This window comes from Mobula hypostoma, chromosome 16 (genome assembly GCF_963921235.1).
Source record: "Mobula hypostoma chromosome 16, sMobHyp1.1, whole genome shotgun sequence".
In the NCBI taxonomy this organism is placed as follows: domain Eukaryota; kingdom Metazoa; phylum Chordata; class Chondrichthyes; order Myliobatiformes; family Myliobatidae; genus Mobula; species Mobula hypostoma.
In genome coordinates this window covers 23,979,640-24,004,984 of record NC_086112.1, presented here as the reverse complement: position 1 = coordinate 24,004,984, position 25,345 = coordinate 23,979,640, and the positions used below count along the sequence as shown (strand labels likewise).

Here is a 25,345-nt window from a genome sequence, read left to right as displayed (position 1 = left end):
ATTAAACACATCCAAATGATATTTTGTGTTTTAGACTTTGGTGAAATGAATTATTATATGGATTAGGCAGGAAAGGAGAGTTGTTTAGGCCTGTTCTGTTGAATGATGAAACAGGCTCATGGTTGCTCCTGCCTTTTCTTATCATCTGTTCTTCAGTGATTTCTTTATGCCTTAGGTATAGGATCCAACAATAGATTAGCCAATGCATTATATGGTTTCTTTATTTTACAAGTTCTCTTTCCAGTCGCAATATAAATTTCATAATCTAGTTCGTGATATCAATGACAAATTTTCAATGACCGGCATGTTAATTCTTGCGACTTCTTTTTTGCGCCTCTTCCAACTCTGCCCTAAACAGTTTCGAGCTGTCATTTCTAGGTCAAAGTCAATGGTTGTGAGTTTCATTTGCTGTTAGACATAAGCTATTGCTAACTTACAGAATTGAAAATCTAATGGACATGTAATTATGGATCTCTGCCAAGTATACAAATTTGAAGATTTCTACTGGGCAAAAAAATAGAGTAAAAGCAAGTTAAAGTGAGGCCTCAATACAATGGGCTCAGTATTCCCAGTCAGGAGCTGGAGGAAATTCAAGGTTAACAATACTTGATGTCAGACAAGTGCTCAAGTACCAATGAGACTGTCAAAGGATTGTCAGAGATGTTAAAGAAGTAGAACTGGTTTCATTGGTGTTCATGTCAAACTAGATCCTCGTGTACAGCATGCTATAAAGATACAATAAGTCAATCAGAGAATGGAGAAATTAAATACAGACCCTTGGGGAACACCGGAGGTGAAAATATGAGAACAGAAAGAGAGGTTTTGGCTGTGTAAACAGGTAGCATGAAATATCTACCATTGAGAAAGGACTGGATGTATTGAATGATATGTATGATTTATGGGCATTGAGGATATCTTACACAATAGCTGAAACTACTTTAATGCTGTGAGGGGTTAGTTTGCTCAACACCAGATTGAAGAGATTAAAATAAGGATTCTGAGGGAAAAAAATCAACATTGATTTAGGAGCTAATGATGTACTTGGGGACTTAAAAAAGGGAAGTTCTGGATGGACAGATGTTTGGTGTGATCAGAGAGCCATGCATGTCCCTGAATGGATGGGTCTTTAAGAAGCATTGGAAGAAAAGTTGATAGTACCATGGGCAAGGGAACTATTGTTTCTATGAAGGCAGAAAGAAAAAGTTCATGGTCAGGAGCTCAAAGAAAAATAGCATCAGGACATTCAAATGAATGGACTTGGGCATTATTGGTAAGTTAATTTAGAAGTTTGTAAAGACTAAGAGAGAGGGAGAGAGAGATTATGAAAGACCACACGGACTGAAATTCAAGAGAGAAATAATGGAGGATTGGGGTAAGTGTAGGAGATAAGTTTGGTGTTGAATAATAAGGGTTTTTATATGATGCAGAAGATAAGGAGTTAGAGGGTTAGCCTGCTTTCATTCATGGTGTTGCAGGTGGAAGTAGCTACAATCATTCTGAGATTGTTACTGGAGGAATGAAATTAATGGCAAAGCTGGAGTTTGTGCCACGTTCCAAAGGCAATTGTTTCAGTCTTCCAGCAATGCTCCCTTCTCACTGCTGCCATCAGGAAGAAGGTACAGGAGCCTCAGGACTTACACTACCAGGTTCAGGAACAGTCATTACCCCTGAACCATCAGGCTCTTGAACCAGTGGGGATAACTTCACTTGCCACATCACTGAATTGTTCTCACAACCTATTGATTCACTTTCAAGGATTCTTCATCTCATGTTCTTGATATTTAATGCTTACTTATTTATTATCATTTTTATTTTTTTCTCTTTTGTATTTACACATTTTGTTGTCTTTTGCACTCTGGATGTTTATCTGCCCTGTTGTGTGCAGTCATGAATTGATTCTTGGATTTACTGAATATGCTCGCAAGAAAACAAATCCCAGGGTTGTATATGGTGACATATATGTATTTTGATAATAAATTTACTTTGGATTTTGAAAGAATAATAAAAAACTTCAGCTCTTTCAAGTATATATATTGAGAAAGCAAGATAGCAGCACAGATTCTGTAGAAATGTCACCTGACATGAAGATGAGCTAGAGAAGGTTATGATGAGTGTATGTGTGAAAGCCTTTAAAAGAAAAGGAACCAATAATAAATTCTAAAGGATCTCCTTCAGTTAAGGTCTGAGTCTGAACTTACCAATGATAACAAAGGAGGACCCTAGATGTGGGCCTCAAACCCCACACTCTCTAAAGACTGGTCTCCAAATACTAGGTCTCAAACTCTAGACTTGTTGACTCATGTATCTAGGGACCCTTGTGTCTCCTGCCTGCATGGAACTCTGATCCTGGAACCCACCGACAACTCCCTGACTTTTGGGGGGTGGGGAGTGTGGCACTAGCTCTTGACCTTCCTGGTCTGCCGGCATGACATCTGACCATAAAAGTCTTTCATCATATGTCCATGCTGCTGGCCTTCGAACACAGAACAAAGGCCTAGTCTCTGACCTGACCTCCAAATCCCACACACCTCATCCATAAACCTTAACCTGAACCCGAATTCCACCCTCTGCCCCAATACCATCAATACAAACTCTAAAAATCAACTAAGTCTGAGCCACGACCTCAATGGAGATGGCACCATCTTGACCGGAGCACTGGATGGATTCACTGCCATCCAGTTACCTGGCAACTCTGCTTTTGTTGGAGAAGATGAATTCATGGAGAGAGGATGAGGATTGTTTGAATAAGATCCTGGACTCACTGGTATTTAGAAGACTGCCAGGGAGTACATTCGAATTGGAGGGATATGGCTAGTGGTGTCCCACAAGGGTCAGTTCTGGGAGCTCTGCTTTTCGTAATTTTTATTAACAACCTGGATGTGGGGGTAGAAGGTTGGGTTGGCAAGTTTGCAGACGACACAAAGGTTGGTGGTGTTGTAGATAGTATAGAGGATTGTCAAAGATTGCAGAGAGACATTGATAGGATGCAGAAAGGAGCTGAGAAGTGGCAGATGGAGTTCAACCCGGAGAAGTGTGAGGTGGTACACTTTGGAAGGACAAACTCCAAGGCAGAGTACAAAGTAAATGGCAGGATACTTGGTAGTGTGGAGGAGCAGAGGGATCTAGGGGTACATGTCCACAGATCCCTGAAAGTTGCCTCACAGGTAGATAGGGTAGTTAAGAAAGCTTATGGGGTGTTAGCTTTCATAAGTCGAGGGATAGAGTTTAAGAGTCGCGAGGTAATAATGCAGCTCGATAAAACACTGGTTAGGCTGCACTTGGAGTACTGTGTCCAGTTCTAGTTGTCTCACTATAGGAAGGATGTGGAAGCATTGGAAAGGGTACAGAGGAGATTTACCAAGATGCTGCCTGGTTTAGAGAGTATGCATTATGATCAGAGATTAAGGGAGCGAGGGCTTTTCAAAGGATTAAGGGCTCTAAATCCTCCTCCTCCTTCCTTCTGACCTTTAATTTTGTACAGAACTACAAAATCCTCCAATTCACCCATTTTCTTCAATTTGTTGTCCCCCATTACTTCAGGTCTTTCACTTGATGCACCCCTTTTTTGGCTACCCTTACTTCTGGAGTATTCCACAGTCTCCCGCCTTCCCCCTTCAATCTCACCCCCTCCCTTTTGCAGCTATAGGCTACAAACTAACCCTTTCCAAACTACTAGGCTCCTCCATGTCAAAGTCCTCACCCACTCCCTGTGGGGCTCCTTCCAACTCACCTCCTTTTGGGGATAGGTTGGAGTGGTGAGTTGGAGGTATCATATATGAGCCAGTAAAGAAAGTTGATAGAGAGCAAAGGATAAGTTAAAAAAAAGTTTGGAATAATGGGGAGTCAGTTCATTCTGAGTTCTCCAACTATGGTTCCTTCAGGCATGTTGTTGATGACTAAAGAGTCTTTTTTGGCGTTTGTTGTTGATGTACTGGTCGGGGCTAAAACTACAGCCAGAGGTCGGATATGATAAAGGTAGTTGTTGGAGCTGCAGAGAGATTCCTTGATATAAAACAGATTTTGCTGGAAAAATTACATGAGTATATGACAGACAAACAATCACTGAATACTTCCCAGTTGTCAGGATCAGAGAGTACGGAGGAGGTTTATGTGGATGAAGAAGCCAATAATTAGTATTTGGATGTTTTTAATATTACAATGGAATGCAAGAAGTTTATCTGCAAATGGTCAAGAATTACAAAGATTTGTTGGAACTTTTAAAGACAAGCCTGATTTGATCTGTATACGGGAGACATGGTTAAAGCCTCATTTAGATTTTGTGATCCCTGGATATGATAGTTTGAGAGCTGACAGAACAGGTAAATCTGGTGGAGGGTGTGCAACTTTCATAAAAGCAGGAATCCAGTTTAGAAGACTTGATTTTAAATCTAACCTTGAAATTGTGGCTGTGGAGGTTTAGAGCTCTCATGGTCAAATAACTTTGATTAACTTTTATAATCCAGGTAATATGATGTTATCAGATTTGGATGAAATTATGAATAAGGTAAGATCCCCAGTAATCTGGGTTGGAGATTTCAATGCCCATAATCCTATATGGGGTAGTGAAAGTAAAGATAGAAATGGAGCCGTAGTAGAGGAATTTCTAGATAAATACAACATGGTACTGCTAAATGATGGAAGGCCTACAAGATTTAATATTGTAAAGAATACTTGTAGTCACTTAGCTAAGTCTGAGGAAGTGATAGATAAGTCTATGGTTGGGGAATGGGATGTTATGGACAGATACACACTAGGAAGTGATCACAATCCTATATTATGTAGATTTGGTAGAAATTTGATAGTAGAAGTTGAGGAGAGGTCTGCTAGGTATAATTTTTCTTTGGCCCGTTGGAATGAGTACCAGGAGAAAGCTGTGGATATAATAGAAAATATTAATAGTGAGGGTTCCATAGACGATTGAAATGAATCCCTCTGTTCTTTTATTCATAAAGTTGCTCAGTTGACTATTCCGCTACGGAATGTACTTAAGGCTCAAGCATTAGTTCCGTGGTGGAATAAAAATTGTGATACAGCAGTAAGAAACAGAAATAGAGCTTACAGGAAATTAAGAAAGTACCCAGTGTTAGATAATGTTATGGAGTATAAAAAGGAAAGAGCAGTAGCAAGGAGAGTAATTAAAAATGCAAAGAGATTTGTTGGAGAAGATTTTGGGGAACCCTGAGCCCTGAGACACCTATAAAGCAGCTATGGACGATCATTCACAGAATGTCAGGGATAGATAGGAAACCGTCTATCCCAGCTTTGCTGGAAGGAGATATTGAAGCTGTAACCAATAAGGAAAAGGCTGATATGTTTGTGAAGCACCTTCAATAACTCCAAAAGACTGAAGTAGGGTAAATACTGAAAGGCTTTTATTCGCGGTAAAATACGACTTCCATGCTGAGCTTCTGCCCCTGAACTGAGGGGGGAGGGGCAAGGCGAAACACCTTTATTCAGGGGTCTGTGGGAGGAGCCACAGGGGCAGTCAGCAGAGGGGTGTGTCCAGACAGTTAACCCAGTTACAACATATATATGGTTTACCACATTCTCCCCTCCTATTTTTTTTAAAAGAGTCCCGCAGGGTGACGTGACTGACAATATTTAAAACAAGCATATTTACAGGTCAAGTCTATCAGGCAATTGAGTCCGTCGCTATGATCTACGTAGCACCAATGGTGATTGCACCAGCAACGGTGGTTGTGCTGGCTCCGGCCTGACTTGAGGTGTCAGCACGTTAGACATCAGTAATCCCTCGTGCGTGTGCGTTGCGCCCGGTATGGGAGAATCGTGTGGTGTCTGGGTAGGGTTTGGAGTGCATGGTGTCTCGTGGGTACATATATCGGTGGATGCAGGGTTAATAGTCACCACGGAGTGTTCAGGGTAGGGGCCCGGTGCTCCTGCGGGTGCCAGGTCACGGATGGAGACTGTGTCCTCCTGCCCATCAGGTAAAACCACGTAGGCATACTGGGGGTTCACATGAAGTAAGTGAACCCTCTCGACCATCGGGGAGTATTTATTGCTCCTCGCATGTTTCCGGAGCAGCACTGGCCTGGGGGACGTCAGCCAAGTTGGTAGGAAGGTCCCAGTGGTTGACTTTCTGGGAAAAGAAAAGAGCCGCTCATGAGGGGTGGCATTGGTGGCTGTGCATAACAGGGAGCGGATGGAGTGGAGTGCCTCGGGAAGGACCTCCTGCCAGTGGGAGACCGGCAGTCCCTTTGACCTGAGGGCTAAGAGTGTGGCTTTCCACACCATGGCATTCTCCTTCTCCACCTGTCCATTCCCCTGGGGATTATGGCTCGTGGCCCTACTAGTTGCAATTCTCCAGCCAGCAGGTATTGGCGCAGCTCGTCACTCATAAACGAGGACCCTCTGTCACTGTGGATATAGCACGGGTATCCGAACAGAGTGAAGAGCTTGCGCAGGGCTTTTATAACTGACGTGGTAGTGGTATTGGGGCAGGGCATGGGGAAGGGGAACCGCGAGTATTCGTCGATAACGTTAAGAAAGTACACATTGCGGTCGGTGGAGGGAAGGGGGCCCTTAAAGTCAACATTCAGTCGCTCAAAGGGGCTGGTGGCCTTGATGAGTGGTGCCTTTTCGGGTCGGTAGAAGTGCGGTTTGCAGTCTGTGAAGACTTGGCAGTCCCTGGTCATCATCCTGATCTCCTCAAGGGAGTAAGGCAGGTTCCGGGCTTTCACGAAGTGGAAAACCCGGGTGACCCCCAGGTGGCAAAGATCTACATGTAGGGCGTATAGCTGGATGACCTGTGCGCTGGTGCATGTTCCCCAGGATAGGGCATCAGAGGGCTCGTTGAGCTTCCCAGGCCGGTACATGATGTCATAGTTGAAGGTAGAGAGTTCGATTCTCCACCTCAGAATTTTATCATTTTTGATTTTGCCCCGCTGTTGGTTAGTAAACATGAATGCCACTGAGCGCTGGTCAGTTAGCAGGGTGAACTTTTTGCTGGCAGGATAGTGCCTCCAGTGCCTAATAGCTTCCACTGTGGCCTGGGCCTCTTTCTCCACTGCGGAGTTCCGAATTTCAGGGCTTTGAAGGGTACGGGAGAATAACGCCACCGGTCTTCCCACCTGGTTGAGGGTAACAGCCAGTGCAAAGTCGGAGGCGTCACTCTCTACTTGGAAGGGAATGGCCTCATCCACCGCATGCATTGCTGCTTTGGCAATGTCCCCTTTTATGCGGCTGAAGGCCGCGCGGGCTTTGGCTGAGAGGGGGAATGTGGTGGACTTGACCAGGGGGCAGGCCTTGTCTGCGAGTTAGAGACCCGTTGGGCGTAATATGAAAAGAAGCCCAGGCACCTTTTGAGGGCTCTGAGGGTGTTGGGAAGAGGGAGTTCCAACAGGGGCGCGTTCGGTCAGGGTCAGGGCCAATGACTCCATTCTCCACAACACACCCAAGGATAGCAAGTTGAGTGGTCCCGAACACACACTTGTCCTTGTTATAGGTGAGATTGAAAGCTTTGGCCGCTTGGGGAAATTTTTGGAGGTTGTTGTCGTGATCCTGCCCATCGTGACCGCAGATGGTGATGTTATCCAGATATGGGAACGTGGCCTTCAGTTGCCACTGGTCCACCATCTGGTCCATTGCCCTCTGGAAGACAGATACACCATTCATGACACCGAAGGGGACACGCAGGAAGTGATAATGCCTGCCGTCCGCCTCGAAGGCGGTGTAAGGGCAGTCCTCCCGGCGGATGGCGAGCTGATGGTAAGCGGATTTTAGGTCTATGGTCGAGTACACCTTGTATTGTGCTATCTGATTGACCATATCCGCGATGCGGGGTAGAGGGTACGCGTCGAGCTGCGTGAACCTATTGATGGTCAGGCTATAGTCCACGACCATCCTATTTTTCTCCCCGTTCCGAACAACGACCACTTGCGCCCTCCAAGGACTTGTGCTTGCCTCAATGACTCCCTCCCTAAGCAGCTGCTGCACCTCCGACTTAATGAAGGCTCTGTCCCCCACGCTGTACCTCCTGCTTTTCGTTGCCACAGGTTTACATTTGGGGGTCAGGTTGGCGAACAGCAGTGGGGGAGGGATCTTGAGGGTGGAGAGGCCGCAAGTGGTGTCAGTAGTGCAGCAGTTGGCATGGTGTTGGGTGGCACAAAATAATCTGCAGATGCTGTGATCAAAGCCACACTTACAGTACGCTGGATGAACTCAGCAGGTCGGGCAGCATCAGTTAGAAATGATGAGTCGACGTTTCGGGCCGGAACCCTTCGTCAGGACTGAAGAATGAAAGATGGGGAAGGATCTGAAGAATGCTTGTAGCTTCAGTTGAAAGACCAGTAATTTGAAAGACAAAGGGGTGGGGGAGGGGAAGCCGTCAACATCGACTCATCGTTTCTAACTGATGCTGCCTGACCTGCTGAGTTCATCCAGTGTACTGATGGTGTTGGGTGGGATGTGCGGGTCGGTGTGTGTGTGTGGTCAGCAGCGGGGTATGTGATGTATCCCTACCAAACTGGGGATTTGCGACAGTGATTGCTGGGAGGGGCCCATCATACTCCATTGTCACGCTTTTCAGGTGGCTCTGGAAGTCGAGCCCCAATAGCACAGAGGCACACAGTTGAGGCATTACCAGTAACGTAAAGTCTTGATATTCTGTGCCCTGCACCACTAGCGTCGCTACACAATCCCCCCGGATGTCTGTTATATGCGACCGGGAAGCCATGGCAACCCTCTGACTTACCAGCCGTATCACGAGTCCGCAATGCTGCACCGTGTCCAGGTGGATAAAACTCTCCATGTTGCGTGTGTCAAACAGCAGCTTGTTCTGCGCCCCTCCACCAGGATTTCCATCATTGACCTTGTGAGCTGGTGGGGAGCGCTTTGTTCGAGGGTCACGGAAGCCAGGGTTGAGTTGCTGTCTTGGTCTGGCGTGGTGGGGTGCCCCGTGAGCACCCGTTGGTCATAGGCGGTGGGAGGTGGCGCTGACCAAGATGGCCGCCCCCATGTCTCACACGTGGTGGCAGTGTGCAGGCAAGATGGTGACCCCAATGTCTCGCACCTGGCGCTGCTCGAACCCGCTCGCAGTTTGGACTTACAGACATTGGTGAAGTAGCCCTTCTTTCCGCAGCTGGAGCAGGTAGATTGTCGGGCCGCGCAGCATTTCTGGGGTTGCTTCTCGAGTCCGCAGAAGTAGCACTTCGCGGACTCGCGACTGGTAGCAGCCGAGGTCGATTCGCCGGCAGGTTGCAGGGACTAACGACTGGCAGCAGCCGAGGTCGATTCGCCAGTGGGTTGCGGGGACTCGCGACTGGCACCAGCCAAGGTTGGTTCGCTGGCGGGTTGCGGGGTCTGCGGCACCTACGAGGCCATCGGGGTATCGCGTGCCTGGAGAGCCTCAGAGTTGTGTAGAGCGGCCTCCAGCGTATCAGCCAGCTCGATCGCCGAACTTAAGGTAAGATCAGCTTTTTCCAATAGCCGCTGGCGCACATACACTGACCTGGTCCCCGTGATGAAGGCAACTCTCACTAGGAGCTCTGCATGCTGTACTGCTGTCAGTTCCTGGCAATTGCAGGCTCACATGAGTGTCTGTAGGGCTCGGATGAACTCAGCACTTGATTCCCCAGGCCGCTGGTTTCGAGTCGCTAAACGATGTCGCGCGTAGACACTGTTTATCGGTCTCAGGTATTGTCCTTTGAGTGCCCTCATCGCGCCATCGTAGCTCGGCTGGTCTCTGATTGAGTAGACCTGTGGACTGACCCTGGAGAGTAGAACTCTGCGCTTCGCTACGGGGTCGGTCGCTTTAGTCTCCTCTAAGTACGATTTGAAGCAGGCCAGCCAGAGTTCGCAAGCGTTTCAGGCTTCAGGTGTTTGCGGATCGAAATCCAACTTGTCGGGTCTCAGGGCGTGTTCCATGCTTTAAAATTTACTGCAAATAAAATTGAAGCACCTTCAATAACTCCAAAAGACTGAAGTAGGGTAAATACTGAAAGGCTTTTATTCACAGTAAAATATGACTTCCATGCTGAGCGTCTGCCCCCGGACTGAGGGGGAGGGGCAAGGCGAAATCACCTTTATTCAAGGGTGTGTGGGAGGAGCCACAGGGGCAGTCAGCAGAGGGGCGTGTCCAGACAGTTAACCCAGTTACAACATATATATGGTTTACCACAGTTTGTAGAGGTGTTCCAAGCGTTACACAGTTCTGGAGAGTTAGGTGATTTGAGAAAGGAAATTATGTTAAAGGAAAGTTGGAAGGTGGACAGGAGTTTGGATGATAATAGCTCCATAAATTTGTTTTTCTCCCTTCAGGAATTGCAGTAAGCTGTCCATTCAGGTTCAAACACTTCTTCTGGTAGGGATGGACTGTGTTATGAATTGCTTAAGCACTTAGATGACTCTGTATTAATAGAAATTCTAGCATTGTTTAATTCAGTGTGGAAAGTAGGAAAATTACCAGTAGAATGGAAGCATGCGGTGGTAGTTCCAGTTTTAAAGCCAGGTAAGGACGTGTCTAGTCCTAGTTTGTATCAGCCTATAGCTTTAACGTCAGTGCTTCGTAAAACTATGGAACGAAAGGTCACCAACAGACTTGTTTATTTTTTGGAAAATAAGGGACATTTTTGCTGCCTATCAAAATGGTTTTAGAATTGGAAGATCAACAATGGAATATTAAAAAAGTGTTTCAAAATAGAGAAGTAATGGTAAGTGTATTTCTAGATATTAAAAGAGCATATGACTCACTATGGAAGGATGGCTTATTAATTAAACTCTATGATGTGGGAATTAGAGGTAGAATGTTTAATTGGATCAAAGATTTCCTTAAGGAAAGGACAATTCAAGTAAGAATAGGCGGAACAAGCTCCAAGTCAGTTAAAATAGGTAATGGTACCCCTCAAGGAAGTTTCATTAGTCCAGTTCTTTTTAATGTATTATGATAAATGATATCTTTGATCAGGTAGGGATTTTTGGCTTTAGAAGAAAGATTCCCGATTGTGAATTGTGTCTATATGATTCTCCACTAGAAAGAGTCAAGGTATTCAAGTTTTTAGGTGTCTGGTTTGATGAAAGACTTACTTAGAGGGTTCATATAGATAAAACAATTGGAAAGTGTGAGAAAGTTTTAAATGTTATGAGAAGTATTGCTGGATGCGACTGGGGAGCAGGGCGGGAAACTATGTACTTAATATGTCTAGCTATGATTAGATCAGTAATAGATTATGGTTGTATTGCTTATGGTTCCGCTGCTACGGCAGTGCTTGGAAAACTAGACACTGTGCAGTCCAAAGCACTTGGACTCTGTTGGGGAGCTTTTAGAACAACCTCAGTCCCGGCATTATGTGTGGAGATGGGAGAAGTGCCTCTGCATTTAAGACGTATTCAGTTGGGCCTGCAGTATTGGGTAAAACTAAATGGATTCAATCACAGCTGTCCGCTAATGTGTCTTTTGCAGGGGAAGTTGGAGCGCCAAAGTAAAATTAAAAGATACCATTTTTAGATTTGGTTAATAACTGGGCTGTGAAATTGAAACTGACTGAGGAAGACATAGTTGACCAAATTTGCTTGCCACCCGTCCCTTTTTGGCTCTTGTCAGAACCAGAAGTAGACCTATTCCTCCTTTTTCAGTTTAAAGGAAGCAGTGCAATTTCATCAGCGTTGATCACAAATGAAAATTTAAATAATAAATGGGGATTTTATCTGAAGATTTTTACTGATGGCTCTGTGGACCCAGAGAGCAGTAGCGCAGGATTTGGGATGTATGTGTCACAACTTGGAGTTAAGATTGGTCACCGGTTTCAGATGGTGCTTCTGTCTTTGCAGCAGAATTATTAGCAATCCTCTGGGCCTTATGGTGGATAGAAGACTCTTGACCACGTAGGGTTATCATCTGTTCGGATTCTGCTGCTGCCTTAGAGTCTATGAAAGGGAGTAAATCAAAAGCTCATCCTGACATTGTTATTGAGATTCTCTTAGTGTTGTTTAGAGTAGGGAAGATAGGTTGTGCAGTTAGATTTTCATGGATACCTGGGCATGCTGGGGTGGAGGGAAATGAAATTGTGGATGGCATTGCAAAGTCTTCCTTGCAGAGCACGCAAGTAGAAATTAGAGTTCCCCTAGGCAGAGCAGAATTGAGAAGTAGGATTACAAAAAGGTATTGAGAAGAAGTGGCAAGAAGATTGGAAAAATGAATTAAGGGGCAGGCATTATTTTTCTAGTCACCCACTAGTTAAAAAGGTCTCAGACTGTTACCTTTTAAGTCGTAGAGATATGGTGAAATTTACAAGACTTAGGTTGGGGCATTGTGGGCTAAACTATTATTTAAAAATAATAGGAAAACATCCTACTGGATTATGTGACTGTGGTAGTCCAGAGACAGGCCAGTATGTTTTGCTGAGCTGTAATCGATACAAATTTGGAAGAAGCATGTTGTTCAAGAGGCTATCTGGCTTAAATTTATTTTGGTTACCTATTAAATCTTTGTTTAGCCATCAGGATAATCAACATCTGATTGAAGAGTCTATTATTCAGTTTATACGTGAGACTAGGTTGTATTCAAGAATTTGAGTTCCTTGAAGTTCTATAATTAATTATACATCCTGCGGAGGGCTGTAATATGCCTAGATGTGTCTAAACAGCCGGAAATAGAAATAGAAGAAGAAGAAGAAGAAGAAGAGCCCCACAGAACTGCTCATTTTGCATGTATACACATGCAAATAGGAACACTCGCCAGTCCTGATCTGTGGAAATTATGGGCTATAGTGACTTTCCAATTAATAGCTGAGCATGTCACTCCAGGTTTGTATGAATCAATAACCCAGCACTTTAAGTTGTTCTGTCGGCTGATCATTTTTATTTCAAACTTTTTGTTTGCTAGTTGGATCTTAAAGTAACTTTCCTTTTTGCAGGGAATTATAAATTACTTAAAATAACAGTCTGAGTCCCAATGACTCAGAGGTACAACCTCTATCTCTAAGACTACCAAGATCAGGAAAATGGTTGGGAAGAAGTAACACACCAAAGGACCCACTCCTGTGTGCTCTTCAGTGACTGAAACTATTTACTCGAACACCTTTGTGGACGAGTTGGCAATGCCCTCCTCAGCTGGATAGCCAAAATATATAGATGAGGAATTGTCAGCTGGGAATGAGTATGGAATAGGGTCTCCGCTTATCAGATTCAACGTCATTGACAGTACAGTGGCAGTAGAAGCAGGTGTGTATCATTCAAAAGGCACTGTTTTAAGTGAACAAACTTATGCCACAGTAATAGCCAAGAATGCTGAATAGGTCTGTCTGTCTGATTGTCTATGTGTCTGTTTTCAATATCTGATACTTTTCATTGTTGAACGTTAGTAACTCTAGATGTTTTTCAATTCTAAGCATATTTGCTACAGATAAAAATGTGAATGACGCACCATTATAAGCTATATTTTCAGATTTTTAAAAATCAAATTTGGAATTTATATTATATAACCTTTTCATATGCATATGAATAGGTCTTTAAATGACTATTGTTAAAATCCAGACATCAAGTTAATTCAAAGTTTCAATGTGCATCTGCATATAATTTAAACATTGGAATGTTAAAATTATGAACTTGTGATTTATCGCAGTGGTTCCACCTTTAGAAAGGTTTGTTACTAAGTAAAGTCATTGATATCATCTGTGTATTGAGGGAGAGAAATGTTTTTAGATGGTTGCTAGGGTTTGTGTTGTAATAACCACCTTGAAAAGCATTTGAGCCATTAAAGCAGAGCTCTCAGCTTGACAGGTCAAAATGATGCAGTGTGATTGTTAAGGCTGCAGCCTTGTCAGAATTTTGTGCCTAGGGATCAGGGACATTTACAAGTAAAATGCAACTTCTTAAAGGCTTGCCATGGACACCAGGCCATTTAACAAAATATGTCGCTCACAGAGAAACGATGCTTGGGTTGTTGCCAGTGGGAAGGTCAGAGAGGTCCAGAGGCTGAATTGAATTCTGTCTCAAAGGTCAATGTAAAACTAAAGTACTGTGTAATAAAACTCTAACATGGAATTTTGTTGCAAGCAATTTCTATTACACATTCATTATTAATGAATGTTTAAAGATTTTTTCATCCAGTGAACAGAAAGTAAAACTTCCCACGTTTTCGAGCACATTAAGTGCTCAAAAGATCATGCAGTTTAAATCTGTTCATGAAACTGGATCACACTTTTATTTGGATGAATGCCACTCATCAATACTTCATTCAAACCGCAGCTGCAAATTACCAATTGGACAGAATTTATTGATGATCTACAATTAAATTGTCCATTGGGAACTGAATTTCTCTTTTATTGATGGATGTGGAGAGGCAGCTGTGAAATGAATTGATTTGAATCTCCAAGCATAAATTGCCTCTTTCCTTTCTGCCCCCTTTTCTGTTTTGGACAAATGATGATATTTTAGCAGGATGGTATGCAGAACTGAACTGTAAATGAAATTTATGAAAAGGCAAAAGATTAAAGTAACTTCCAATTATTTTGATGATATCACATTAAAATGACTTTTCTGTTAGCACACAGTATGCTGTACTTAGTCTGACAGAAGCCAACTCCAAAACAAATGCTTCTTCAGAGGACACTTGAATGCACTACAGACAACAGTGTTGATCCCTGAACGTATGCGACAAAGTACACAATCAATGTTTTGAATAGTGGCACATATCGAAGCAAGGCAGGTGAAGATTCCATCTTTAGTGAAATTAATCCATGATAAATTTGGCAATTTCCCAATTCTTACATTGAAAGACAGACACAGATTAGGAAGAAGGTTAAAACCAATACTGTACACTCAATTAAAAATAAAATCAATTGACAAGGATTTTTGAGTGTTCAGGTATATAAAATCTGAAAATATCTCCTAATATAATTAATGACATTTCAGCATTTGTTTTAACTCTGAAATAGAAACATATGAAATCTAATTATCACCAAACTGCTCTGGAGGCAGATTGGTGATAAAACATGCTGAAACACTAAACATGACAACATGGCTAATATACTGAAGGGTAAAAATATAATAAAACAACAAAGTGACATTTCTGCCTTTTAAGTATAATGGTAGGTTTGAGATCCACTTTAATCCATGTGAAAAAAATCAATTTACAACCTATTTCCAGGGAGGTTTTTTTACTTTTACACTGAGTCAGAAAGTCAGGGGTCAAGCTCCACTCAGAGGTTTAAGCACATAAACTGGATGGACACTCAAGTATATTGCTAAGAGAGCAGTGATTTGTTGGAGATGCCATTTATCAGCTAGGATGTTAAACAGAAGGCCTGCCTATCCATTCAGACATACATAAAAGATCCCAGGGCATAATTCGAGAATAGTAGGAATATTTCCACTATTCTGGCTAGCAATTTCCCTTCTTAAAGAGGTAAGTGGTGAAATAATCACATTTGCCATTGGGATTTTGCTACATTGGATTTGGCTACCATGTTCTAAAAATAACAGTGAGTACATTTGAGATCTTTTCAATAAAGGGTGAAATATTTGAGGTTTTTTTCATGACTTGAAAGGAACTGAATAAATAGAAACACTTTTTTAAATCTTATTCCAGTGGTGGATGTCACAAAGTAATCTGACGATAAGTTTTCTTATTTAAAGCAAATATTGGGATAAAACCCACCATTGTGCTACATGATTTAAAGATGAGTGCTCAGTCAGCTACCTGAACTGTAATAAAGTCGTATTATACTTGTCTTCTTGTTACGTGCTTTATTTTGTACATGCAGTATAGCAGTAGATTAAAAATAGATTTTTACTGGCTATATTGAAACGAATCTTAACATTGATTTTAAAAAAGCTTGAAAATAAAGGAACAGAAAATGCTGAAATTCTTTCAGTATCTGAGGACAGAATAAAGTAATTCAGTATTTCAAGCATGGCCTTTCAGCTGAGCCAAAAGCACAAAGATAATCTAGCATTCTAGATAAATTGAAAGAAAAACTTAGCTAAATCCAATTTCACAGAAATAAATGTCTTGAATGGCTTGCAACAGATGGTCCCAGGTGGGGTTGAGAGGGATAATAAATCAGCCACAATCATGTGGTGAAGCAGACTCAATGGGCTAAATGGCCTAATTCTGTTCCTATGTCTTACGGTAAGCCAAAGTAAAGCATGGATGAAATAAATGAATGAATAATTAATGAAAATACAAGTGACAGATAGCTTCTGACACCAAAATTTAGTTCATATGCTAGGAGTCATTCTTAAAGTTTGCAATGAACTTGGATGAAAACTTGTGGCTTATATGGGTTGGCAAATAGTATGACAATGAAAGGAGGGTTTAATATGATAAACTGCAACTAAGATTTCTTTTCCTATTGTAAAGCATCTATTCTCAGCCCTTTTCTTTTTCTCAACTACTTACTATCCTGTAGCAATTTGATCTGAATTCATGGTATCAGATTCTACATGTAGTACAGTATACGGCAGTGGAACCAATTATCGCACTCTTCAGTACTTTCAATCTCCTTCAGATGAGCTAAAATTCCTTTCATATACTGTAAACACAGGGAAGATGAAAGCCATCACCGTTTAGTCACAACCTTGATACCCTCACTATGAATTTGTTCACCACTGCTTTTGGATGAATCAGGCTATTTGAGGTGTTGCCACTCCACAGGGAGGATGGGGAAGATGAGAATTGCAGAAAAGGTTCACCAGTACGTTGCTTGGATTGGACCTGCATTAACTATAAGCAGAGGCTGGACAGTCTTGGACTGTTTTATCTGGAGTGTCAGTGGCTGAGAAGTGGACAAAGTGATGGGAGGTAGTGATTCTTTTTCCCAGGGTGGAAATGTTGTCACTTGACTGGCAACAATGAATATATAAATGAGTCAGGTTTTATAAACAAACGAACATTTATTAAACTCTGCTCAATATTAAAAAAAATAAACAAACGAAAACCTTAACCAGAAGTAAACTACTATGCGGCCATTTAACAAACCGTTAAACTCAGTACCAGTTCTTAAAGCGGTAAATGCAAACACAGTATTAAAGTGGTAAATTGGAACACAGTTCTTAGAATGGTAAATTTGCAAGTTCAAGAGATTTATACAGTCAATTAGGAGAGACTTTCCTGAAGTAAAGGATTCCTCGAAGACACGACATTACTGCCGATCCCTGCTGGAACCTGCCTTGACTACAGGATTCACGATGACTGAAATAAAATGGTTTAAAGGCACTGACCTTTTTCTCTGTAGAATAGACTAAATACTGCACAACCTTTTCTGCTTCTTTTAGCAGAGGTTATCTCATGCAGATCACTCTTACTTGAACAAATTCAATAATGGTTGATCCTCTCCAAAACTACCAGATGACTCCTTCATGTTCCCGTCTTCATTCTCCAATATTACTGAAAAGGTACATCAACAAATCTGGCAGCTATTGGTGAAACTGCCAGCCCAACACTTCTGTACCTTACAATAGAAAGTAAAACTCAGTTTTAAAACTATACTGCATCATGAGATTAATACGCAACCTAGCGAAGTATCTGACTAACGATCCAACTGAAAACTAACTGCGTCACCAGGGGTCTACACTTATATACCTGGTGAGAACAGGTCATCATGTGACCTCACATTGGTGGGAAAATAACATCATGTGACCTCTGCAAAACCATTACATCATCCTCATAAGACAATCACAAGATATCCATGAGGTATGTAACAATGTAAACAACTAGCACTTTTCTTAGTGTCGGGCAGGGTGAGAGGGCTGGGAATGGAGAAGAAATGTCACAGATGAGGCAAGTTTTTTTTTAACATAAAGAATAGTAGGTGACTGAAGTGTGCTGTCAAGGGAGGCAGATATGACAGTGATTTTTAAATAGTCACATGAACAGGCAGGGGCTGGAGGAATATAAACCCTGTGCAGGTGGTTGGAATTAGTGTGGATTGGAATCATCATCAGCATGGCCTCGGGCCATAGGACATCTTCCCTACTCTGTATTGTTCTAAATTCTACTTCAGTAATATTGCCCATATGCCTTTGAAACTTTCACTCATATTCTTTTGTCTTCAGTTATGAAACTCTCTTATTCAGTCTCTTTTTTCCCCTCCTTCCACAAATCCATCCAAAACGTTGCTATTGGATTGTTATTCTGGACCCGGTTCTCATCCTCCAACATAACTTAGCTTGTGGTGGCACTGTAGGTCGTTCTTCAGCAAACCTTATTTAACCTGTCTGATTTTAACACGAATACTCACATGAACCGTCTTTTGCTTTTGAATCGTGAAACTGTCATGTAACAGGATGTGATTGCCATCAGTTTAAACAAACTGTTTACAAATACAATGTTGTCTCCACCTCTCCAGCAGCAAATACTTTACACATGTCCCACGTGATTTCGTTCTCTAATACCTTGACATCCATCAGAGCTTTTTGAGGGCACTGTTCTCAGGTTAGCTTATTATCAGCTGAACACTATTGCTGCTAAGTAAACATTTCAGTTCCTACCTGCAATAAGCGCTTCTTCATTTTTGTTTTGTTTCCAACGACTAGATTTTCCCCTTCAAATGTTTGATTCTCATTAATATTAATGAAGGAAATCTGGGCATCGAATAGTCATAGTCATACTTTATTGATCCCAGGGGAAATTGGTTTTTGTTACAGTTGCACCATAAATAATTAAATTGTAATAAAACCATAAATAATTAAATAGTAATATGTAAATTATGCCAGGAAATATGTCCAGGACCAGCCTATTGGCTCAGGGTGTCTGACCCTCCAAGGGAGGAGTTGTAAAGTTTGATGGCCACAGGCAGGAATGACTTCCTATGATGCTCTGTGTTGCATCTTGGTGGAATGAGTCTCTGGCTGAATGTACTCCTGTGCCCAACCAGTACATTATGTAGTGGATGGGAGACATTGACCAAGATGGCATGCAACTTGGACAGCATTCTCTTTTCAGACACCACCGTCAGAGAGTCCAGTTCCATCCCCGAAACATCACTGGCCTTACGAATGAGTTTGTTGATTCTGTTGGTGTCTGCTACCCTCAGCCTGCTGCCCCAGCACACAACAGCAAACATGCTCGCACTGGCCACCACAGACTCGTAGAACATCCTCAGCATCATCCGGCAGATGATAAAGGACCTCAGTCTCCTCAGGAAATAGAGACAGCTCTGACCCTTCTTGTAGACAGCCTCAGTATTCTTTGACCAATCCAGTTTATTGTCAATTCGTATCCTGCCTCAGTGTTCTTTGACCAGTCCAGTTTATTGTCAATTCGTATCCCTCACAATATTCGTAATAGTTGGCAAGTTCATCACAAAGCCCGAGAATTGTGTTTTGAATGACCATGGCTTACAATCAGAGTTGTTCTTTGGCTGTTAATGTTTTTGACGCAGTTGGCTGAGTTGTGCAAATTTTTTTCTGGATTGAAAAGTATAATGGTGGCAAAGTTTAAATATTTAAAAAAATGCCGTTTCACATCAAGCAGAATTTGATTATTGTTTAGTGAGAGAACCGTGAAGACTGAAAGAAATGTTTACGGGTCTGAAGCACGATCATCTTTCCCTTGCGAAAGGTTGTCGTGCAGTTGTAACGTTTGTAAAGTTTGCTGTCATATCTGCCAACAGTATCTTTTGTATGCATAAACAACCTAGGGGTAATTGATTACTGGTGATAAGCAGTAGCCTTTGTCTAACAAAGACTGCAAGCTCCAAGCTGCCAAGTAGTGCGGAGGGTGCGCGCGCGCTGGTGCCGGGCTCGCGCTCCGTGGCTGCGGGTGAAAGGTGAAGGGTGGCGGCGTCTCCCCGGTTACTGGAGCCGCGCTGGGGTCAAGCGGAGACATAGTGTAGGCGCAGGAGAGCAGGGACTGATAGTCCACCGCCTGGGAAAGGAACTGAGGCTCTCGAAGCATGTGAAAAGTGGGAGGAAGCGCCGGGGAGACGTTGTTCGGCCGCCGACTGAGCTTCGGGACCGGCGCGGGATGTAGGTCGCCTCGGCGTCAACACTCCCGGCTCGTGTTTGAAGCCGCCTTCCCATTGAGAGAAGTGGAAGGTGAGGTCCAGCAGAATACAAGTTGGCAGAAGCCGGCTAGAGACATTCCCTGCGGTTCACCATCTGGTGTCTTGGGGACAGCGACGGTTAATCTCCCAGAATGTAATTTACAAAAATGATCAGCGATGTTAAATAATGTGTTAACAATTGGCATTTGTGGTTGCTGTGAATTGAATTGTGCTTGTTTCTTTAGGAGCAAACATTACATTTACTCCTTTGCTATTGTGAAGAGCGGCGTCTGCGGACCGTGACTCGGTCGTAAATTTAGATCATTGAACAATTTATGTGAAATTATCTATGTTGTAAGAATCGGGAGAAGATCGTGATTTGATTTTGATCCCTGTAATATTCATGAAATCTCTGTCATACTTGCGGGGTGTGTGTGTGTAATAAAGATATCCTGCACCTGGTGTTCATGTTACCAATTGGTACGTTTTCTCTTGTTCAGATATGAAGAAGCGGCACAGTGCAATGATATCCTCATCAATGCTTGCTTAACTGGACTTTCAACTCGATGTTTTAAAATCACGGACATTCAGTGGACTTTATATCAAGTTTCGTCCCCGTTTATCCTAGTTTCAATGCAGCAATGGGTTGCTTCTGCACGACACAAGAAGAATTCTATTGCGAAGTATTACTTTTGGATGAGACCAAGCTTACCCTAACCACTCAACAACAAGGAATAAAAGTAAGTTACGTAACCCTAATACAGTACTCATGGCACCTGCTGATTTACTCTGATACAGTAACATTTGCAGTTGGGTTAGTTTATTCTGTAAGATTCTTTCTTAATCTGATTCTGTTTGTAACATTCATTTTCGCTTTACCGGGGTTCGGGAAAACGGCAGGGAATGGTTGACTACTTTTGTTTGTGTTGTGCTGTTCTCGTGCAGTGTTGAAACTCTGACTAAACACCAATTTAAACCGGAGCCAATGAAGACAGAGTCCTACCTAGTAAGGTTAACCAGTTACTGTTCACTCTTCCACATTAACATCGTATGGCGAAAACTGTTGATAAAAAATACAAACATATACAGCGTCTGTTTCATTCTGGTGACCACTCGCTCTCTCGTCTCCAGCCGCCCCGAGTACCGCGCTCGAGGGGGTCGCGTCAAACCGCCATCGGGCTCGAGCCCACCCCGCGTTTGAAATTGAAAAGCCGGCACGTGCGCCGCCCCAACCGCCGCTTCCTTAACAGAAACCGCGTTAATATTTTTACTTCAAATACATTCTTATGGACTTACGGTGTTGTTTCTATAATGTTTCTTTGTGGGTGGAAACGGAGCTCTTCACGATCATTCTGCACGCATGGCACCCGCCTTCACACCTTCTCCAACCAAGACGCGGCGAAACCGGAGGTAACGTCATCACATGCCGTGATATACCATTGACAATGAATTTACCTTTGTTATACTGTAACTTAATTATCTTTGACTAGAAAATAGTTACAAACAAATCATTTAAAACGTAGACCCAACAAAGTCAAATAAATGTCTTAAGGGCAACAAACTCCCCGCCTGACCTTTGTAAGGTCACTATAAACATGGTATAGAACTTTAGTCTCTAGATCAGTCTTTAGGTAGAAGTAGAACGGCCTCTGTAACTGGTCTCAGGTTTCCTTTTCAGGGTTCGTTGTAAAGATGTGAACCGGTTGACTGCCTGCTCTTTGCTGTTTGGTAAGCGCTGGCATGGTACTCTGAATGGTAGTGAGGCGACCCAGTTGTTTGCTTCATCTCTAAAAACCATGGTGTCCATTATTTTTGAGAAGATGGCATTTCCACCGATGGAGCAAGTTTATTATCGTGCTTAGTTTGAGCGAAGATCGACTCAGTTACTTCTCAGTTACTTTACTATGCTCGTGCCTTTGTTGTGCCTCCTTGATACACGTAACACTTCTGCAGGGCTGAGAAATTGAACGGCGGCCACTCTCTAGCACATTAGTCTTGAGCGTGTTAACTGTTGGTTTGTGTATGTTGCCAGGGCACACCTCTCCTATCACCACCCAGCCCAGATCCAGACGTTGGGCGAAGGGGGCGTTGTGTGGTCCATTGACCTGCTGCCTGACTTTGTGCACCCTAAGAACGTCTCTTCCGAGTAGCAGGAGTATTTCTGCTTCCGGACCCAGTTCTGGGATGTGTGTGGAGATGGGGCTGGTGTAGCACTGCGCTTGGTGTCATAATCTCAGATCGGTTATTCAAGATCTCATTGCACTCTAAGAGTGGAGGGAGACTGAGGTCGACTTTGACATCCAGCAACTCGAGCTGGAAGCCTTCTGCCTTCCTGCCATAGGTTTCTGCGATCCCAGAGCAAGTTCTGAGGTTGTATGGAATGGATTACCCTTTACGCTGAACAACTGGAAGAACTCTGGTCTCACTAGTGAGCGGTTGCTCTGGTCGTCCAGAATTACATGGGCTTTAATGGCCTTGTCTTTGGCTCTCTTAGAGTATACCTTAGTGAGGCAGATCTTTGAGCACGAACGGCTCGACTGACCTGGACTACAAACTTCTGTGCAACTCGAGATGACAATAGTATTAGAGTGATGATCTCCCTCCCGCCATCCTCTTGTGGGAGCGGAGGAGCCTTGGCAGTTTGCTGTGACGGGCCAGGATGCACGGCTCCATCGTGATTAGCGCTGTTACATTCCGAGCACTTCATGGGGAACGTACACTCTTTAGTGAGGTGGCGAGGTGGGAGGTAGAGGAACAGCACTTAAAACATATTCTTTTTTCCTTTGAAGGGCCTTTCTTTTGTCAAAGGGTTTTTTCCGAAACATTCTGCATTTTTGAGGGGGTGGGGTTTGTTGTGCAATGGACAATTCTTGCTAGGGTCATCATTGATTGTGGAGACTTCGATTTTATGCACAGACGGGTTTATTGATGACAAAATTGTTCAAGATGGGTTTGACTGGGTTGGTGTGAGTTGTGGTGCTGCCTTGATTCATGAAGCTAGGGTAGTTTCGCCTCTTCGCCTCCTTGCACACAAACCTACTAAAATACTCAAAGGGAGGGAATCGGCCACCATTCTCTTCCTTGTACTCTGAACCAATTGACACCCATCTTTCCTGCAGCCCAAATGGAAGCTTGTCCACAATTGGTCCAACTCCACATGAAGTATCCAGATACGACAGGCCAGTTAAATAGCCGACTTCTTTAGCACCTTGAATCTCCATGAGTAAGTCTCTGAGTTCTTGTAATTTAGTGTGGTCCTTGGCTGACACCCTACGAAAATTGTCCAGCCATTGAAATAGCGCCTTCTCGATAATTTCAGGGGCCGCATAGCAGTCCGGAAGTCTCTCCCATGCTTTTTGTAAGGCTAGATTGGGGTTGTTGATGTACACTGACAGGTGAAGTGTCTGAGTCGGCTGGGGTGATATACTGCGTCCGGACAACACTTCACCTGTGAGTCGGCTGGGGTGATATACTGCGTCCGGTGCTCCCGATGTGGCCTTTTATATATTGGCGAGACCCGACGCAGACTGGGAGGCCGCTTTGCTGAACATCTACGCTCTGTCTGCCAGAGAAAGCAGGATCTCCCAGTGGCCACACATTTTAATTCCACATCCCATTCCCATTCTGACATGTCTATCAATGGCCTCCTCTACTGTAAAGATGAAGCCACACTCAGGTTGGAGGAACAACACCTTATATTCCGTCTGGGTAGCCTCCAACCTGATGGCATGAACATCGACTTCTCTAGCTTCCGCTAATACCCCACCTTCCCCTCGTACCCCATCTGTTACTTATTTTTATGCACACATTCTTTCTCTCACTCTCCTTTTTCTCCCTCTGTCCCTCTGAATATACCCCTTGCCCATTCTCTGGGTTCCCCCCCCACCTCCTTGTCTTTCTTCCCGGACCTCCTGTCCCATGATCCTCTCGTATCCCTTTTGCCTATCACCTGTCCAGCTCTTGGCTCCATCCCTCCCCCTCCTGTCTTCTCCTATCATTTTGGATCTCCCCCTCCCCCTCCCCCTCCAACTTTCAAATCCCTTACTCACTCTTCCTTCAGTTAGTCCTGACGAAGGGTCTCGGCCTGAAACGTCGACTGCACCTCTTCCTATAGATGCTGCCTGGCCTGCTGCGTTCACCAGCAACTTTTATGTGTGTTGCTTGAATTTCCAGCATCTGCAGAATTCCTGTTGTTATCTACCTTTCAATGTTGTTTCCTCTCACCAAGCAGCATCCACAAAAACAAATTCTAGAATTGTAAAGCATAATTATTTTTTAACTATTACTTTTATTATATCAAGCTACTGACTAAAACTTTGCACCAGTATGACTTTATTTCATACATTTTGCACTGCTGTACTGACTTTCTTCAGATTCCTCAGTTTTTTTTCATAACCTTCAATCTTTGCTTAATAATTAATATATATCAGTGTTAAAATGTTTATTCATTTCACTAAGGTTTAGTGAATTTAAGAATTTTAAATTACATTTCCATTTCATAGTAATATCACAACAATGCAGGAAATACTGGTATAAAAACAACATACTGGAAGCATTCCATAAGAAAAGCAGCATGTACAGAAAGAGAAACATAAAAAGACTGAGTTTCTTCCACCTGAAACATTTAACTTTGATGTTCTTTCCACAAGTTATGAATGGTTTTCCCCACAGAGTAGATAAAGAAATGAGATGATCACAGACTAGAAAATTAAGGTTACAAGGAAGACAAACAAGATGTTATCTATAAAAGAAAATGAGTTGCTATAATCAAAAAATAATCTGTCTCAGCAGCATGTGAAAAAAATTCGTAGTAACTTACAATTGGATATATCCTACAAGAACTGTGAAACCTGAAAAAGGAACCACTTGATAATTCTTTCAACGTGGTAAAATAGACATTGTTTCCTTATTTAATGTACAATTCCATGAATTGAAAATTCAGGTAACATAGGTGGGTATTCCATTCCTCAATAACTGATGGATTAGGAGCAGGTGAAATTCTGGAACTTTTGGAGGGAATTCACAATCTAGCCAGAATTCAAGTTTACCAGAGCATTTTTTGGTGGCCTGTGAACAGCCAAAATGCTTACATTGAGATACTAATACAGGTGTCCCCTGCTTTTCGAACATTCGCTTTACGAAACCTCACTGTTGCGAAAGACATACATTAGTACCTGTTTTCACTAACAGAAAGTGTTTTCACTTTTAGGAAAAAAGGCAGCGTGCGCCCCTAGCAGCCAAGCTCCTCCCCCGGAACTGCATTCTAGCCGGCATTGCTTAAACACGTGCCTGTGAGCATCTGTGCTTTATGTCGATTTATTTTGAGCATCCGTTAGCAAGATGAGTTCTAAGGCAGCGGAAAAACCTAAAAGAGCTCATGAGGATGTTACACTTAGCGTAAA

The 25,345-nt window shown here is 43.0% G+C and overlaps 1 pseudogene; it reads left to right on the top strand.

Annotated features, from left to right (window-relative positions):
- Nucleotides 1-25,345, top strand: part of LOC134357283 (band 4.1-like protein 4A) — a 141,587-nt pseudogene that overhangs the window by 42,208 nt on the left and 74,034 nt on the right.